Source organism: Geospiza fortis, unplaced genomic scaffold (assembly GCF_000277835.1).
Source record: "Geospiza fortis unplaced genomic scaffold, GeoFor_1.0 scaffold40, whole genome shotgun sequence".
NCBI classification, from domain to species: domain Eukaryota; kingdom Metazoa; phylum Chordata; class Aves; order Passeriformes; family Thraupidae; genus Geospiza; species Geospiza fortis.
In genome coordinates, this window is record NW_005054297.1 from 5,378,986 (window position 1) to 5,386,571 (window position 7,586).

Below are 7,586 nucleotides of genomic sequence, written 5' to 3' on the forward strand. Positions count from 1 at the left end.
CAGAAAATGCATTTTATTTCAACCCTTCCTGAGCCCTTTAGCACATTCACTTTTGTGAATGTTTTCTAATTTTCCTTCCTGGTCTTTCTGGAAACATGCTGCAATATAGATTATAGGATTCAAGCCTGTATCCTGTAATTAACAAAATAATACAATTTTTTAGGTACTACCTCTGTCCTTTTTTTGATTTAGCAAATTTGTTGTGCATTTGAAAGAATTCTTTACAGACCTCTAAACAGTGATGCAAAACAGAAAACCTAACTGCAGTTTTATATTTAAAATTTTTGGTTTCAATGTGCAGAGCTTCATCTGAAATCAAATCATTTGGGTTTGTTTGTGCTCCCTAGAGCTGTGTATAATATTTTGGTGTCATTTTTCCTTTAAGCAGATCCCTATATTAATTTGTATGTTTTGGGTTAGTGAAAGCAGGGTAGTCTGCCACTCAGTGGCTCTGAATCCAGCCTCCAGAGCTGTGCTTCACATGTGTGCTCTTCCATCCCGCTGTTCCACTCTTTTTTGGGTGAATTTTCGAGCATGTTGTTATAATGAACTTATTTCCACAGTAAAAGTTAGATCATCTAGGTGTGCTTCGTATATGCACAACAATTCCTGTAACAGGCAATATTAGTAATCAATGTTTCAGACAATTTTCTGCAATAATATATTCCTGTATATAAACAGAGAAACAGTAGAAACTTAGAAATTAGGGCTCAGTTTTAAATTTTGGCTTAATCTCCTTTGAACTACTACAGGACAACTGCAACTGTTTCACCATAGGATTCTTTAGGCCCCCACAATGACCCGGGATGTGTCAGAGAAGATTCTTTTCCATAGTTGGTGATGATATTTAATCAGTGCCCAGTGCTCCCTTTCGGCGATACGCGGCATTTATTTGTCCATGCAGGGAAAGGAAAGCATCATCACTGGAGAAAAAACTATTAGAAACTTAGGAAGGTTTGCTTGCTATCTTCTGCTCATTCAGCATTTCCTTTTTGCTGCACTTCCAGCTGTCTTTCCAACAGAGCAGACATCAAGTTAAGGAAGTGGAAATCAAGGTAAAGGATATGTGAAAATCCCTGTAATGGAAGTAAAAATCTCCCTGACCAAAACTAGATTGATTTGGTCTAGTTTGATCTAGACCAAACTAGATTTGGTCTCCCTGACCAAAACTGTTTTTTTGAACAGTTACAGTAGCTGGTGAATCATAACCATTAAAAAAACCCTTCAAGAGTTTCTAGTTCCTTTTGGTTTATTCTTCACTTTTGATTCTTCTGTGTAAAAATTAATCAAACAAGGAAATGAAACAATGGAGTAATCCTTCACATTAAAAAAAAAAGAGAAAAGAGAAAGGATTAATCAACTTTGTTATCAAATCTTAATCAGAAGAATAAAATGCACTCGAGAAGAGATCCTTGTTCTGCCAGCTGAAGTTTATGATTACCTCTTAATGATTAAGGAGAAGGCAGCTAGGATCTAGACACTACATAATATATCCAAGGTGGTCTGCTGGCTGTTGAAGACTTGCACCAGGCACTGATGTGACTGTGTAGTAAATTGTATATATTCCAGGCAGTGAACAGACGTATAACAGACTACCTTAAAACATTTATTACCTTTTCGACAGAAGACAAAATTCCCCTACTGCAATAAGTAGGATATAGCATCAACAAGTTATTTCAGTGGAGTAATGCTCAATATTGTGTAACAAATAAACAGAGAATGAGAGGGTTTGATATTTTTCAAAAGTAGATTTTAAAACATCACCACGCCTATGTTTTTAGATATTTTCATAGCATCATAGAAAGGTTTGGCTTGGAAGGAACGCTAAAGATCATCTAGTTCCAATCCCCCCCTCCAAGGGCAGGGATGCTACCCACTAGATCAGATTGTTCCTATTTTCAAAAAGAGCATACTTCTTGTGACAGACAGGAGCCAAGTCCTGCTTGTATTTACATCACATAGACTCACTGGAGTCAATGGGTTTGAAAAGAACATAGAATCTCACCCTAGCACCCCCACACACCAGTAAACTCTGACATGGAGATGTTAACCAAGAATCCACTGAGACGGTTCTTTTTACTGCTTTTCTTCTTTATAGACCAATTAGTTAAATTTTGTAAAAACTTTAAAAGAAATAGCTAAAGTAAGCTGCTATGTGTGACCTGAGAAATGCTTGCTCATGAATGCTGAATCATGTCTTTTAAAAGGTTTGGCTAAGTACAACAGTTGTATACTTTTTCCAACAGACTTGCTCTCAGGTGAATATACAATTTAAAGAAACAAAATATACATGCCATGTGTGAAGGGCATAAACTACTCAGTGTATCAACTGTATTTGTGATTCAGCATGTGCTTCCCTTCAGTGTGTACCTGGATGGACTCCATTGCTGCCTCAAGTCCAAGAAATCCTACATTGGCATGATTACATCTTCATGCATGGCAAGTGCACACATGGGACTTTACCAACCAGAAGATACAGAATATTACTGCTAAACCGCATGTCACTTGACTAATAATAGAACACATGAAAAATTGACTTAATATAGTAACACTAGAAAAACTAGGGACTGTGTGCATGTTAGTTTTGTTACATATCTGATAGCTCACAGTTCCAGCTATTACTCAGAAATGCTACAAAAAAGTACCACTAATAGATATTATCACCTGAAATACATGGTCCTCTAGAGGGAGGCTGAAACTACCTAAAGCCAAGGTTTGGTAGGAGATTACCTAAAATCAAGAACTGGAGCAACATGAAACTCCTAAGACTAGACTGATAATCCTTGACATCACTGGTAGTCAAAGTCTAGCTCTCAAGTTCAGCCACATATTAGAGAAAATATATTACTTCTCATGGACAACATTCTGAAATAAGAGATGTTTTCTGCTCTGATAAGTGAAGATACACCATCTAAACTTCCTACATGCTTCAGATTGCATCAGTGGTATTGGGGCAAGAAAAAAAATCTCATTACTCCACAGGAACTGATTATTTTGAAGAAGGTATTGAAACTTGTCAAAATACACACTGTCTCTTTTTGGTAATTTGAATAAAAGTTTGAAAGTCAGATGGGTGAGTCACTGACAGATCTTTCTTCTTTTGTCATACATCTGTTATCAGCTCCAAACACTATATCATGATTCAGACTGCACAGGGAAACCAGTGGATATTATGAAGAGAAGCTTGCAGGATTGGCCCATAATAGAGATTAAAGTTTAATATACATTTGTCTAATATAAAGAGTGAGCACACTGAACAAAAGACTGAATATGATGTTCTCTGAAAGCACCTGCTTGGATTAGCAATCTATTGGAACTTGACACTTTAGTTCACAGGTGAAATTCTGATAATGGCTTGAAATGGAGGACTGGGGTAATGGATTTTAAGCCCTCATGAACTAAAATGGTTCCAAGCGAAGAGAGAAGAAATGAAATTTTGGACAGGAGTAGCTCTTTAGATGAAAAAAGAACACTAACCAAAAAACTACACAAAAAATCCACTTGGCATTTCTCACAGCAACAGAGTGAAAGGTGAAGGTGGGATCAGGGCAGCATGGGTGTTGTGAATGGCTTAGGCAGTGTCTTAGGAGCAGCTGACTGGAAGTGCTGGGATTTTGTTGACTGCTGGGATTTTGTGATTGAGACTGTTACGATTTTATTGACCTTGCTGGGATTTTTTGTCTTCCCTCATCCATTTTCTGTCATACAACACCACTGCCTCCTTTGGTGACACCTGCAGACAGCCTAGTTTGATATTAGGTCGACTACCACACTACATGGAAAAAGCCAAGCTGGCTGACTGTAATTTTTACTTTCTGTTTCCAGACTCTCGGCGCTTTCCAGACCTGTTGTGGCAGATTAATAAAAGACATTTGGGATACCAGTATCAATACAGTTAAGTGAAGTAACTTGACAAAAAACACAGTAAACTAAGGTATAACACTGTAGAGCACTGCAGTGGAATGGAGGAGGAATACAAAGGGGAGACAATTGGTGTTCAAGGGTGTAAGACTGAGAAACTGAGAAGGAAAGACCAACAACCCAAAATAGAAAAATGATGACATCTACACCAGACCTCCTAACAAAACCAACAAGCTACCTCTGGTATGTGGTACTGGACATCATAAAACCACTCTATGCTGACTGTACTGCAGTTCGTTATGTGCAATTTAAAAGTAAATCATGATGAAAAAGCTGTAATTGTCAAAAACTTACCACAGGAACCAAGTTAAACCAGTTGGGTGACACCAGGGGGATAGGCTAAAGCATAAATTGGGATTTCTGCCAATGCCTGTTATTTAAGTGATATTTTCTAATAAAGACCCTGTATTTCTCAAGCTGCTATGCAGTCCACTCCTTGTAAGGAAACAAAAAAGAAGCACACACTTAAGCATGAGCTTTCTTAACTAGATATGGTAGGGATATACAAGAAGCTGTAACAGCCCTTGGTAAGATTCTGTAGATTGTCTCTTCATATCACCCTACTTTTAAGCTTGGATTGGCATTTACAAGAAGTTTTCCTACCCACACTGGAGATGTAACTGACCAAAGGGAGATGCAGTGGAGGGAAACCAGACTGGAAACAGCCTAAAAAACCAGGGAATGAAGACTGACAGATGTGCATAGGCAAAGGGTTATAAAGGGAACCTCGGAGCACAGGTAGTCAGTGGCAGGGAATTACTCCTCTGCAGGTGACATTAGTTTTTTGTTCTGTTTTCTTGACCTATAGTGATCAGGGTGGCTTTTGCAGACCTGCAAAGTCCTGTGCATTGCACATGAAACTCACCTGATGTGTGCTTTCCCCACACTCCCCAGTAGCAGGGGAACACACATCTCTAATCAGCAAGGTGCTCTGCCTTCTGTCCCACCCCATGACCTGCCCTGGCACCTGCAGATCACATGGGAAGCAGCCAGAGACCGTTACCCAGCCCCTGAGTCCTCACGTATCAAGCTGCCCTGACAAATACACGCTCACCAAACACAACATATGCCTCCCATCCCTGTGGCAGCCCACAGGTCTGCTCACAAACTGGAAAGGAAAACGCTGCTGAGGACTGTGCCAGGCAGGGAGGGAGGGCTCTCTCTCACATTTGCAGCTGAAATGTGAAACTCTGGACTTCAGCTATTGACCTGCAGAGCTCATGGTCACACTCCACTTTTCTGCATGTGCTTTCCTTAGCAGGTGAAGTTCCCACAAAAACAAATGATCCTTATTAAACAAAACAAAACAAAACAAAACAAAACAAAAACCCCAAACAAACAAACCAAAATGAGGTGAGGTAGTCTCTGTATGGAACATTTTGCAGGTTTTTTATGAACTAGCACAGAAAGTTATTACACTTTGTATGCTTGTTTAGTTGGGAATGTAGATAAAAATATTATTAACTCTCTCAATAGTAGGGGAAAAAATGTATTCACTGTTGCCCCATAGATCATACATGCATGCATGAAAAGAAGTGACAGAAAACCTGATGTAAATCAGAATAGATATTCAAGGCATGGGTAGGCAACTGGGTGATTCATTTCCCAGTGCTCTCCATGAACTGAGAAGCAATGTCTCCTCAGTATTTTGATTAGCATAAGCGACTTTTTCAGGTTTCTCTACAGTTCGTTAAAGGACTTAATCTCTGACCTTCTGTTACTATTCTTCTTTAAACTTCATTTTATCAAGAAATGCTCACAGATAAATCAAAACTGGTTGCAGAAAATGAGTTCAGGTGCATTTTTATACCTATTATATGCAATTGTTTTTTCTATTGACGTAACTGATGACATCTATCATTTCCCCATATCTGTCACTCCCAACAGTGAAACACTCCTGATGTTTCAGAATTTTGAAACATTCTTTGTTTTACAAAGGTCATCCTCAGAGCTGAAATGGGTCCTAATGCTTTAGAGGTCAACGATCAGCTTTTCCATGTTATCTCCTCTCTTAGCTTATTTCTTAATCCTCCTGGGACTTTAAAAATGGCTATTTTGACACAGCAAATTAGTTTATTAAGTAAAAATTTGATGACACGGTTCTGTTACTGATGCACATAGGAATAGGTTTTCCCAGAGAGGCTAAATGGATGCAAGTCCCTCGCAGGTACATGAAGCTGGGATGTGCACACAGTGCCACAGACCTGCCCGGCTCCAGCTAGGGCTGTGCCGCTGCCGAGCCTGAACAAGCGCCTCACTTGCTCAGCAGCAGGAAAAATATCCAAAAATGCAACAAAACTTCACATCAACACAGGCTGTTATAAATGAGAAGCTTGACTAGGCCAATATTCAAGCAGCAATCAATTTATTAATTAATAGGGTAAAGCATGAGCAATACAGCGCTGGGTACAGCGGGGGAAGTTTTCCCTCCAGCTGCACACCCATAGTTGAGGGTTACAGGTATTTATAGGGGTACTCATAAGCTTTCTAAGCACTTTCTATTCCAAATTTTTACTCATCAGCAGTTTCTATTCCCAATTTTTACGTCACAATTCTATACACTATTGTGATCTAGTTTTTCTCAGGATGTATCCCAGAAAAGGAGTATCCCCAGATGGTGGGGGTCCAGCTTCTGAAAGAAGAAAGAAGTCTCCCAGCTGGTGAGGTCCAGATTCCAGATGTGGGTCCACCTTTTGACTGCAAGGACTATAAATCTCATAACAGTGATGTCCAGCTTCCCTTGGTTGAAACTATTAATCCTTGAGTTGATGTTCATCTTCCTTTTTCAAGCTGCTTTTCACTGTTTTGTCAAGGCATGAGATAAGCATGTTTCCTTTTTATATATTCTAAAGCTATAGTTTCAAAGATCCTTACTACAAGCGATATTCTAAAATTATACTTCAAAAGGTTATTATTGCAAAACTCTTTCAGGCTTAGCTTACAAGCAGAAAGTTCCTGTCAAAAAGGAACATTCTTAAAGCTTTAATTCAAATGCTCCTAAATCAACTTAAGACTTATAAAGGTTAATTGAGAACAAAGGATAGGTTCAAAGGCCTTCTTCCATGCTTTACTTTCCTCAGTTATTATTAGAATTCATCTTTATAACTGTCCCATGGTCGGTTTCCACACATAGCACAATCACAAACACACACGTTGCCTCTATGTACCTGACACAAAACACAGCTCTGTATTTCACACGGGCCGGCTTGTACCCCACGAGCAGCACACAGAAAGGTGTCCCAGAAAAGGGCACACGTTAACAGAGGATTAACCCTTAAAAACAATAACCTGTTGCATATTCATACACCTCATACATGATGCATAAATTCCATTCAAACACAGGATTCTGTCTGGTCATCATCACCTTCTTCCTCTGAATCCTGACTGGCGTGGTCATGGCTGAGCAGGGTGGGAAGAAGTTCGTTTCTCCTGATAATGGGGCAATAAATTCTTTTTCTCTGAAAGATTTAAGTGTCCTGTTGCTGCTATCTCGCTGCGAGTCCTTCCTTTACAAAAATATCTTACCTAGCATAGTTTCTATTTTAACATTTTGTCATAACCTAGAACTATATTTAACACACTACTTAAGAAAATTAATACAGCACAACTTTCTAACATAACAATATAATATTCATTTTAATATTTGCGAAAAGCCAATCATAAAA